This window comes from Ips typographus, linkage group LG12 (assembly GCF_016097725.1).
Source record: "Ips typographus isolate SLU linkage group LG12, UJ_Ityp_2.0, whole genome shotgun sequence".
In the NCBI taxonomy this organism is placed as follows: domain Eukaryota; kingdom Metazoa; phylum Arthropoda; class Insecta; order Coleoptera; family Curculionidae; genus Ips; species Ips typographus.
In genome coordinates, this window is record NC_138433.1 from 4,748,608 (window position 1) to 4,760,257 (window position 11,650).

The window sequence follows — 11,650 nt, forward strand, 5'->3', positions numbered from 1 at the left end:
CCTCCTCCTCCGCCTCAAACAATTTCTTAGGTTTTAGTTCTTGATGAGGTTGAACTAGTTGTTGTTGTTGTTGTTGTTGTTGTTGTTGTTGTTGTTGTTGTTGCGTTAGAATTAAAGCAAGTGGTTTTGTAACTGGTTTGAACAATTCGTTCAACGTTTTGTCCTCTTCAGATCGGCCTAGCTTAAGAGATTGATATTTTTTCCGAACATTTTGACTCAATTCGGCAATTCTTCTTTTTCGCTCTGCATCTGCTTTACTAAGGAGTTTCATAACGGAAATAAAGTATACAAACAGTTACAACACTTTTATATACTTGTCAAAACCCTTACGGTACCGCCCACTATCTAAATCAAAATCTTTAGCAATAATTAAAACTCCAAACTTATCATTCCAGCATTCAGAACACAATTTTTTAAAAACATCATAAGTCATGTCTGGTGACACGTGTTCATCAAAAGCATGTCTCAAATTCACATCATCTTGTTTAAACAAAACTATTATATTGCAATTATCTCTGATTAATTGTTTGGGTATTTTCGAATACGTTTGACAAATGTAAACAACATCAATGTCATTATGTCGACCCATTGAAAAATATGAACGTATTTTATCCTGTTTTTCACATGCAATATCATCAAATATAAATATGGAATTCTTTTTAGCATTTTGATAGTCAATTAGCTCATCATTATCTGTAAAGGGAAAATACCCCACACCTTTAACATTTTTTAACACTTCCTCCAATAGCGCATATTTAGGTTGAAAAAGAGATTTTGAATACACATACACATTTTCAAATCGTAATCCATTCACATTAAACAATAACGATAAAAACAGGTTTGTCTTTCCACAACCACTTCGCCCACAAATTATGGCGCGAAAACAATTTGGCAATAATTTGCTATGTTTTACATCTTCAGTTGTTTTAAAGTCTAAATTCTCTATTGGAAGATCTATGTCTTGCAGCACTACCTCCATTTTCATAGAGAAAAATGGTTCTTGTTTTAGGTGAACAACCTATTTATATAGCTGTTTTACAGATGGTAACTTCAGTAGTATGTTAATAATCCAAGAGCACACAGGTGCTGGTATTGTCAACTCCCTAATTAACAAATTACCCTTTGAACTACATCTACCTTCCTATCAGTGGTGTGGACCCGGAACTCGTGTGAAAGAACGCTTAGCTAGAGGAGACACTGGAATTAATCCTTTAGATAGTGCCTGCAAAGAGCACGATCTTGCATACAGCAAAAATAAATCGTTACAAGACCGACATAAAGCTGATGCAATATTAGAAAATCAAGCTTGGGACCGTGTTAAGGCGAAAAATTCAAGTTTTGGTGAAAAAAGTGCTGCGTGGCTAATTACAAACACTATGAAAGTAAAAAGAAAATTGGGAATGGGCATGAAAAAGAAAGCAAAGAAAACCCTATCATTCAACACCATTTTAAGACCTACTGCCAAGTCGTTGACTGAACTACTTAAAAATAAGAATGATTTGTTAAATGGTAAGAATGGTAAATTGTTAAGGAAATCATCGTTACATGCGCTTCGTGCAGCGCGTGTTGCTATAAAGAAAGCTGGAGGTAAAAGAAAAATTCGAATTCCCCGAAGCATCCCTTTTGATGATAAAAAATTGGGGGGAATATTACCACTTTTACCAATTCTCTCGGCGTTAGGAGCGCTTGGAGCACTGGCTGGGGGTGCATCAACTGTCGCCAAGAATGTCATAGATATTACAAATGCAAAAAATAAACTAACAGGAGATAAAAAGAAAACTGAGGAAATTGGAGTGAAAGGCTCGGGACTTTATCTGAAAAAAACGCAACGGGGATTTGGGTTATATTTAAAAAAAAAAAACTTCCAATAGCCCTTCCCAAACATGCCTTGAGCAATTATGAAATTTTAAATTATATAAAACAATTGCAAATACCTCATTTTAGAGGGGTCTTTATGCGAGATACGCTTCCCAAAACTATTAAATACAGGGAATGTGGTATAGTCAACTTGGACTCTTCAGTTCATAAAGGTACTCACTGGGTGGCATACAAAAAACATGGCAACACTGTAAATTATTTTGATAGTTTCGGCCAATTAAAACCACCACAAGAACTAGTTCGTTACTTTGGTTCTAATGTTAAAATATTATACAATAAGGATCGTTATCAGAAATTCAACACATATAATTGCGGCCATCTTTGTATTGAATTTTTATATAATGTAATTGAATAATGTAATTGAATAAAATTTTATGTTTTTAGTAACATTTGTCTATAAAATACCCCACAATCCCACTACTGTCAGTCAGTATGTCCTTAATCTTCACTTTAAAAGGACGTCAATCAACTTTATCTATAGACCTCCCCATACCCATCAATTTGAACCCAAGTTTCCAATATAGTCTTGCTTTAATTGGATTTCATTCGTATAATACAATACCCAACATCGAAACAAGCAACAGTATATTTCATTATATAGATAATACCGAATCCGCAAAATCTATCAACATTCCTCCCGGAGCTTATGAAATAACCGATATATACAATTATTTAAAAAGCTTCTTTCAACAGGGGTCAAACAATATAGTTAAAGAAGGAGAGCCAACGTTTTTCTTGCGACCAAATAATAATACCTTAAAGTGTGAAATATTTCACCCCACTTTCGACATAGACTTTAGGCCTGAGAATTCATTAGCCGGACTTTTGGGTTTTTCGCATCGGCTGTTAAAAGCTGGTGAAGTACATAAATCCGATCTACCTGTAAACATTGTAAAAGTACGAACCATTCATATTGATAGTAACATAACACAAGGAGCTTACTACAACGATCGACCTTCACACACCATCTACGAATTTCCGATAAACAGCGACCCCGGATTTGCAATTGACGAAGTGCCGCGAAATTTAATATATTTACCGATCGATCGTACTGATATCAGTAACATTACTCTACAAGTTCTTGATCAGAATTCTAATTTAGTAAATTTTCGTGGCGAAGAAATTATTATTCGATTGGAATTAAAAAAATGGTCTTAGTGATCACACCCTATAAAAATCAAGTGCATGGTACACCGTCAGCAGTTCCCTTGCGGCACAGCAGGAGTAAAAACCTAAGCGGAACGTTATCTACCGTCAACAGTTTATTCTTATCTTCAATCGGCTATGTTGTCAAGCCAAATTTTAGACCTCTACCAACTGCCTACAAGCGACAATTCCATTAATCACATCGAATTTCGAACGTATTTACCATACATAAAATCCTTTCAAAACAATGATATTATTGAGATAACTGTAAACCGCAATGATGCTTGGGTTCTATTATGCGATGCAGCTTTGTCTATTAAAGGAAAACTATCAAAAATAGCGGGAACGGGTGATGTGAAATTAGTGAATAATGCAGCAGGATTTTTCTTTGATTCCATGACCTATGAACTAAACGGTGTTGAAGTTGAACATGTTAAAAATCCCGGAATTGTCAGCCTAATTCGTGGCTATCTGTGTTACAATACAAGTGATAAAAATCATTTAAAAACAGCCAGCTGGAGTTACCCAGAGAATGTGTCAGTAAATACGGATGGTACTTTTTACATGAGGATACCCTTAAAACACTTTTTTGGCATTTTCCAAGATTATCAAGTAATTATGAGTGGAAGACACACTTTTAGATTCGTTCGTTCACGAACTGACACTAATTGTGTTCTCGTATCCAAGGATGATACAACATTCACCTTAACTATTAATAATATTGAATTAAAAGTCAAACATGTGGCACCCAATGATCAAACTAAACTTGAGCTGCTAAAATCATTACGTAACGATAAACCCATTCTAATTCCATTCCGAAAATGGGAACTACATGAATTACCTAGCCTTAATGCAGGTTCTACAAAAGAGATTTGGAGTGTGAAAACAACTACAGATGTAGATTGCCCTCGTTACATCATCGTTGGATTTCAAACAAACAGAATTAATCAAGCTTTGAAGGACATAACTCAGTTTGATAATTTGAATATATCTGATATCAGACTATTTCTCAACGGTGAATATTATCCTTATGAGCGATTGAATTTAAATTTTACCAATAATGATTATGCTGACGCCCACTACAACTATGTACAATTTGCATCGAGTTTCTTTAATTCAGCGGAAAGGAGGGAAACACTTTTGGATTATGATGCTTTTAAAACCCACAGTATTTTTGTTATTGACTGTTCTCGGCGTGATGATAGCCTAAAATCATCTGCTATTGATGTTAAAATAGAAATTGAAACAAGAGTGGGTATACCCGCAGCTACTAAAGCTTATTGTGTAATAATTCAGGATTGTATTATGGAGCAATTACCACTTAGTGAAATTGTTCGCAAAGTAAATTAAATAAACAAGTTTTTTTTTGTTTTTCAAGTGGGGGTACTAATAAAAACAATGTTGCTGCTGCTGCTGCTGCTGCTGTAAGAGAGTTTTTGTGTGGAAAAATAAAGAACCAAAAAGTATAAAAAACACATTTTATTCTTCTTCTTCTTCTCGTGCTCCCCATAATTTTACCATTTCTAAACGTTTATGTATTTTGTTGCCCCAAACACATGAAAAATTGAAATTATAGGCGCTTGTTTTACAACACACATCACAATTCATATGAAAAAAGTTATGCTCATGCACTAGCAAAAAAGACACACCCTTGTAGTGATAAGCCACTTTCTTGTAAAACTCATCGTCAAAATCTTCATGGCATTCGGGACAAATATTCATAACTAAATTTATAGATCTTATCTCGAGAACATAATGGAAATTGCAAAAAACTATTAAATCATGGTGCTGTACAGCACGATTCCACAACCACCAATCCTTGTCTCGTTGATTCACATCTCCAGTAATGCTGTGGATGCGCTTGTCAACCTGGGCCTCATAAAAATCATTCACTTCCCTTATTCGTAATCTCACGTCAATATTCGGATTGTACGTACAGCAGCTATAGGTATCACTTACGACATCTTCACCATCATTATTTTGGTTTTCTTCTTCTTCAATCACTTCGTCGGGCCAGATTTGTGGTGGTGTAACAATGTTGCACAACTCGATGAGGGTTTCAGCACAATCACTAATGGCAGGTGACTTAGACATTGTTCTTTGTTGTATCTTAGCTGCTGCAAACTGACTTGGAAGAAAAGAACTGTTTATTTTTACTACTGCGTTCGCTGCTTTTATATGCAGTTGTGACCAAAGAAAGGGGAGATAGGACATTACCAAAAACATATTTTTGTCACTTTTATATATTTTTGTGGTCAGATTTATGAAAAATAAGCGAAAAACAACAATTATGTATTGATAGTAGGCCCGATAGGACATTAACAAACCCCATATTTGTTGTTTTTAAATATATTTTGTGGGTAGATACATGAAAAATAAGCGTACATCAACAACAATTATGTGTCAATGGTGGGAAAAGTGCAGCACCAAATATGGGCTGATAGGACATTAACAAAAAGCATAATTTGTTGTTTTTGAATATATTTGCAACCAAATACCTAATTACTTGAAAAATAAGCGTAAAAATTACTACGTAGTGACCCTGGTCAGACCATGTATGAAATTAAAAATCACTTTTTGATCATTTTTCAGTAGGTGTCCGACTGTTGACCTAAAAAGTTGAGCTCTCTCTCTGAAAAAAATGAAAGTGTTTGCTGTTGATATTCAAGGTTTTACCTTAAACGGGGTGCAAGGTTCAGAATTTATTGCTAAAGAAGTTACCATTTCAAATGGGTCGCAAGTTAACCATTACCTGTTTGAATCGCCAATGACGTACGCATCCTTATCTGCTGCTAATAAGAAAATAGTCAGTCGGGCAACATTTAATTACCATGGACTTCAATTTGCGCGTGGTAATATTAATTATAACCGAATAAATGATATAATTAAACGAGCGCTGTACGGTTGTGACGCCGTTTACGTTAAAAGTGTTGCAAATAAAGATTTCTTAGAAAAAGTTCTCAATGGTTTAGATATTAGCCCAAGTATTATTGATATGTCATTGGATTGGTCCGCACCGCCAACTCAACCGAGTTACCCAAAATGCATGGAGCATTTAGCAGATAAACCATATGTTTGTAGTTTTCGCAATTGTATTGAAATACATGATTGGGTGTCTAATACACTCCCGCAATAAAAAAAACATTAAGTACTTAGTATTTTTTTTATTTTCAACTAGTGGTTGTTTTGGGTTCGGGTTAGGGGTTGGGGTGTAGGGGTTGGGGTTAGGGGTTGGGGGTTAGGGGTTGGGGGTTAGGGGTTGGGGGTTAGGGGTTGGGGGTTAGGGGTTGGGGGTTAGGGGTTGGGGGTTAGGGGTTGGGGGTTAGGGGTTAGGGGTTGGGGGTAGGGGTTGGGGGTTAGGGGTTGGGGGTTAGGGGTTGGGGGTTAGGGGTTGGGGTTGGGGTGGGGGTGACCTTCACCGAACCTGTTTTGACAAGTGACATGCTATTCAAGGTTTAATTACCATGGACCACGTGACGTCACCAGGGGGTGGGGGGTGGGGGGCGCACCGGGACGCGCCCGGTGACAGGTGACGTATGACAAGTGACAGGGGGGGCCCGTGACGACAAGTGACAGGGGGGCCCCGTGACGACAAGTGACAGGGGGGCCCACGGGGCTCCGCACGGCGGGGCGCGGGGCAACGTGGCTACGGGCAACACGCCTCGCGCCTTCACCATTTCATCAAAATGAGGCAGAACCCCCATTGCTCTACTACTAACAGCAAACAGTATTGCTGTGTGGCACTAAAACAAATATTTATCAACATGTACAGACCTTTCTGTATCAGAAACTTCTCAACTGAGAAGGGAAAAATCAGAAACAACTACTTTGAGAGCTAATACTCCTACCAACATTGAATTATACTGTTTTTCCTGTTGAATTCTTGAGTATTTAAATTACTCCTTTATAAAAGATACCAATATTTTTTCATTGGCAATTCAATAATTATTTCATTTAATTATGAATCCTGAGCTGGACATCTTCGTATAGATGCACCAAAAATAGTTCAACTGCATGTAAGTTGAAACCTTATTACTCATAAAACTCATTACAATGGGTCGGTTAAAGAAACAAACTCTATGTGCCACTTACATAATAAGGTATTACGCTCAGCTAGCGTTTTTCACCTTAATTATTTAACGTAATAAAATTCAGCTGAAATAAATTAAAAATAAAGTCACATTATCATGATGTGTGGGTCTTATCGTCTCATTCGAGTAGTATGTGTGTTGAATGTGTTAAATATCACTTCAGAAATACTTTATTACAAATGTATCATTTACCATTCGTAAAAAAAAAACTTGAGTCACTTTTTAAATCAGTTGTCATTTTTTCTATAGTAAAATCAAATTTAATTATTCTTAGCCAATACAATATTTCGACTTGTTATTCCATGTAGGTAAATTATCATGTGCATTTAGAAAAAAAAAAAACATTAAAATTCATCAATCAGCAGTTTTCTTATCGACACCTTCGCGGCGATGCGACTAGACGAGTGTAATAAGGCAAGTCGGTCACACCGGCACGCGGCGTCAAATAGAACTAATTAGTCTGCTTTACTTTATTTTCCACTAATGTCGCGATTTTTGCAAGCGACCAAATAATAACCTTCGATTTTTTATGTACTGTTCGTTTTCAAACGATGGAAACATATCGAAACCCTCTTTAACTCTGCACTATGCTTTTATTTAAAGCTGGTACCTACACATAATAAGTAAAAAATTATTTGTCGACAATTAGAAGTTTCATTTCGGCACATTTTTTGTCGTTATCGGGAATGCTTGACCTCGACATCGAAATAACACAATCCGCTGTTTTACAGTGTGGATTTTATTTTTTACTTCTGATTTAGAAGTCATGTAAAAATTAATTTAATAGCATGCTGCAGTATGTAAAATTCATTTTTTTCCCTCAAAGTATTTGATTTTTCAGCTTAACTTTTATACAAACTTCTACTAAATAGAAATGCTAAAAGCATACATTTTGCTTTGAATATTGTAATCCACAAAATTGGGATACAGGGAATATTACATTTTTTAATTCGACTTGGTCGGCTGTGTCTCTATTTTGGTGTGAAGTTTTACGAGTTGATTTAAACATCGCAACTTTTCTTCGATAATCAATATTATCGATTTCATTTATGTTACTTGTCTGTAAATTAGGATGTAACATTTTCGATTGAACAGGAAAATCGGACTGAAACTTATTAGCAGATTTTGATTTGCGTTTTTCTGAAATGCATAACATTGAATCCTTTGTCGTATTTGTATTGATTGATTCATTAACGTCGAATTTACCTATAACAGAATGCTTTAAAATAGGAACTATTCTAAATCCCTTATTGACAATTTTAATGTATAAATTGTGCCCATTTTGCAAAAATGGTGTGCCTACACACAGATTTCTTGGCCATAAATAACTGTCTCTTTTAATAAAAATGCATTTTGTTAAATCAGGCTCATTATTCGCGGTTTTCAATCGTAACGTTATTTGCTTATTTGGTTTTACAATATACTTTCGAGCAACTTTTAATTTTATTACAGGTTTTACTGTTTTTTCGACGTCAGAAATTTCTACACCCATTAGATACTCTTTCTGAACTTGGTTTTTAGATGTAACATCCAAATCAGGTCGATTGAGATTAACTGTTACCTTATCGTTGTTGTTTGTTGAAAAACTCAAAATATTTTTATTGTTATCAATTATTGCGTTAAAATTTGATAGAAAATTATGTCCCAGAATTAAAGGTTTAGAAAGGTTTTTCACTACTAATGCTTCAACCTCCAACTTTATGTTGTTAATTTTTAGAGTTACTTTTGAAGTACCTATTGGGTTAACAGTATAACCTCCTACTGAAGTTAATTGGATTTTCTCTGTTGATAAAGACATGTTAGTTATAAGATTTAAATCAATTAAATTTGGTTCACATCCTGTATCTAAAATTACATCAAACAAATTGTCTTCGTTATTTATTGAAGCTTTGATTGACAATAAATTGCTATCTTTACTGTTTGTCGAGTTTAGAGCAACTTCATCGACACTTAACATTGAGTTTTCACATTCACTAGGATTCTGATGTGTAGAAACATTCTTATTTTGTCCAAAATTGTAAAACTTGTTGCTACCTCGATTAAAATTTTTACATTTTGATGAACAATTATTCCTAGTATTATTATTTCTTATACCGCGATTTTGATCAAACCTAGAATAATTTTGCTTTTCTCGTGACACATTTTGATAGTAGAAATCATTTTTGTTTAACTTGGTCCCTTTGTATTTATTATTTCCACAATAATTGTTGGACTGAAGTTCACAATTTTTACAATACTTATTTGACCAAGTGCGATTAGCACCGAATTTGTCAAATTTGTTTTTCAATCGATCATTACGAGACCTAAAATTCATTCCGTCCGAAATGTAAAATTTACTTTGCCGATTCATTTGACTAAATAATACACGCTCTTTAATATCACCTATTTTCAAGACTAGTTGGTTTAAATCGCTCAAATTTTTATTATTCGAGCTTAGCAAATAATACGTTTCAAAACACGACGGATTTAAACCGTTTTCAAAATAATCTCTAAAAGTTTCAAAAGACATGTCTGGGTTAATTTCATTTGCCAAGGTAAGTAAGTCATAATAATAAGTTTTAATGTCTTCATTGTCCCGATGTTTACGCGTGTTTAATCTAAATTTCAGTTTACGAAATGGCTGATCACCTGCGAATTCTTTTTGAAAATCTGTTCGAAATATTGCCCAAGTATTCAAAACATTTTTTGGATCATTTACATATTTTTGATACCAAACTTGTGCTGGTCCGTCCAAATAATTATTAAAATATGAAATCTTTAAAGAATAAGTCCAGTTGTTTAATCTTGCGGACTTTTCATATTTATTTAAAAATGTAATGGGGCAATCATTTGATGGATTAAACGTAGGTGGACACGTAAATTTAGGGATGGCCGGGGTTTTTGGTTCGGCCAGTGCTGTACGTAAAGTTATATTAGCCATTAATTTCTTGACTTTTTTAACATAAGACACGATCGTTTCAGTAATACTGACATGCTTTTAACAATTTAGAAAACAAATATTCAAAATGACAATGTAGAACAAAATTAATTATGCAAAAAGAAAAATTGTATTTTTGCTTTAAAGAGGTAATTTTCACTCATGATGAGAAAAATCAAAAATATTTTTTCTGGTTTAAAAATTCACATTTTTTTAACAGTGTTATACACACATTTACACACATTATTTTCCTGAATCTGAATCATACCCCAAAAGATAAAATAAAAATAAAAAACTCAACTATTGTTTTTCATCCATCTCAAAACAGACCGGCGCGTCCACCAAATGTCACGTTTAATTTATGAGCCCTTTCGGATTCATTAATTAAACTGACTCACGACGTTAAACGTCGTGCCGGAATCTCAGTTTTAAGGATGGAATCAAACACTGAGTTTTCAATTAAACACTTAAATCTATTAACCAAACAATACAGTCCTAAACACACTAAAAGTTGACAATTTAACAATTGTACTTACATAGACTCATAACCTGAGGACTTAGCATTTTCTGGCGGCTGGCTTAGTTACTTTCGTGTTGGAACAGTTCTGGAGAATGGACTACTTAACTTGATCTTCTTTTCCGAGGAGAGTCGACATCTCGACTTCCTGGTTCAGCTGGTCGCACTACTGTCGATTAGTTCACACTCTCTTTATACTGCTGAAATCGGCGTGTTTTATACCCGATTGATCGGCTGACGTAGTTTGTTATTGTTCGTCGCCTATTTTTCATATTCCTGCAAAGCAGGTGGTGTTGACTCATCACCGATATAATGCACTCGGTGCATCTTGGTGCGACCTTGCCTCGTGCGCTTAATATTTCGCAATCCACAAATATTCTTATGTTTTTAAGTCAATAAGTCCATCTTTTGAATTAATGAATTTTCCATTCGTGACAATATAATAAAGCTATCCTTAATATGTCTTCTGAGATGTCGGTGGTGTTACGAAAACGTAAAGTTTCGTGGGTCGTGGGGGTTTTTACAGTGTGAATAAAAACTTGTTGTTATTTATGTGATATGTTTATGCGTTAATCCTAAAATATATAAACTATAAGTTTCCAATTACACTAGTATGTAACAACAAAGAACTTACAAAAGGGGGTGAGGAACCCTCAGCCTTCTCCACAACAAACTTTATTGAACCTCAATTAAAGAGGGTACGCTTACTAGTTTCGAGTACATAAATACTCATCTTCAGGAGCTAAAAGATATACAATCTACAAAATGATCTTAATAACTAGAGAAACATACCTTAAGATGTAAAATTTCTGCCGGCTGTCTTTTTTAACAAAGGGTGAGACCGAGACCCAAGGTAAATTAAAGATAAAAGCATAGAAACATCGCTCGATGTGTCCAATAAAGGGTTAAATAAAACTCTAATTAAGTTAACAATGTTAGACCTACATGTGATTATGTATTTTTTAAATTATAGTTACCTTGTGATGGAGAAAAAGGGAAAAAGTTGACAAAATTCTAATACATACTAATACAAATGTTTAAAAAATTAGTTAGTTACACATTACAAAAAATTATTGTTGGGGTGACCCTTAAAATTTACGG